General features: G+C 50.2%; 1 protein-coding gene across 2 annotated transcripts in view; it reads left to right on the top strand.

Moving 5' to 3' along the window:
• Positions 1-1547, top strand: part of MGLL (monoglyceride lipase) — a 102305-nt gene that overhangs the window by 83800 nt on the left and 16958 nt on the right. The gene's annotated exons all lie outside the window — the stretch shown is intronic.

The raw sequence follows: 1547 nt of genomic DNA, 5'->3' as shown, positions 1-1547 counted from the left end.
GGGGGGGGGGGGGAGATAATGAAATTATTCCAAACCCTCTTTGTTTAAAATTAGCAACTCCCAGGGTTTTTATCTCATTTTTGAAATAGTGGAAAATTCCATTGAAGGCCTTAAACACACAGAAGAGTCGGGTGTGAATATACAGCACAGGGTCTCCCCTGGGATCTCGGGTTGCATGCCCTTATGTATCAGGTTTCTGACTGGTCAGGTAAATGGAGTGATTCTTTAGAAACACCGATAGCCCTAGCTGGTCTGGCTCAGTGAATAGAACGTTGGCCTGCAGACTGAAGGGTCCCAGGTTCGATTCCGGACAAGGGGCACATGCCTGGGTTTTGGGCTCAATCCCCAGTAGGGGGTGTGGGAGTGTGCAGGAGGCAGCCGATCGATGAATCTCTCTCATCGCTGATGTTTCTATCTCTCTCTCCCTCTCCCTTCCTCTCTGAAATCAATAAAAAAATATATTTTTTTAAAAAGGAAAGAAACACTAATAAATGTCCCTGCTATGAAGACTTAGAGGAGGGAGGTGGTTGGTGGCTGGTCAGCAAAAAGCTGAACTCCTGTTGGAATGAATAGGAGCAAGCATTTCCATTCTCGGCAGAGAGAACTCGCCTCTCACATGTCCAACTCTGAGACTCCCTTTCAACCTTGTGCTGAGCTTTAAAAATAGCAACGCCCAGAGGGGAATGTGCTCAGAAAAGGCACCGCCTGGGATCTAACATCGGGGTGTCTTAAGGCACAGCTTTAGCTAAGATATTTCCCATGGAGCCCTGCAGCGATAAAAGCCTCAAAAGAGAAGAAACGTTTGCCTAACGAGCTTCCTAAAGCAGGCCCTCGGAGGACGGGTGCAGGCCAGGGGGTGGCGGATGGCAGACTCTTTGGAAGGCTGTCTCTGGGGAAACAGGCTGGTTCTGCCATTCGAATGTCAAAAGCAGGGTGTTTGTTTGGGGTTTGCTGTGGCAAGTATCCCCACAACCCACCCAGGACTATTAGCATGATGCCCTTCACCAGCAGCACCAGCATCGCTTCACGCTGCCAGCCCACAGGTGCACCTTCTCCCGGCCAGCATGGCCTCCGGGAGCAATGCAGAAAGGGCTTGGATTGTCTCAGCACAACCTGTGCTCGACGGCTGCACCCTTCTTCTCTGTCAGACTAACCCTTTGGTCTCCCGCAGGTCCAAGTAGGCAGTCTTATCACCAGCATTTGCATTTGTGAAAGCTTGGGCCCAGACAGGGCAAGTCACTTACCCGAGGTCACACAGCTACTAAGTAAGGATTTGAGCCCAAACCTCTCTGCTCCCAGCCAAGTGCTCTTGGCACCAAAATGCTGGGAACAAAGAAGTTGCTACTCAGACATTTTTTTTGTTTGTCTACACATTTAGAGTCCCTGATCAGAACACTGGAATGCTGACATATTAATCATTTCGTCCTCGGAATGTGCTGAATCCCTCCCACTCTGAAAAGCCTTGAATGCTCCTAATAGTTGTCAGGCCAAGGATGTGGGTGGCAGTGTGTGTGTGTGGGGGGGGGGGGGAAGGAAGGGGGGTTTCC

Source organism: Myotis brandtii, unplaced genomic scaffold (assembly GCF_000412655.1).
Source record: "Myotis brandtii unplaced genomic scaffold, ASM41265v1 scaffold240, whole genome shotgun sequence".
Taxonomy (NCBI): domain Eukaryota; kingdom Metazoa; phylum Chordata; class Mammalia; order Chiroptera; family Vespertilionidae; genus Myotis; species Myotis brandtii.
This window is presented reverse-complemented; position numbering and strand designations above follow the sequence as displayed.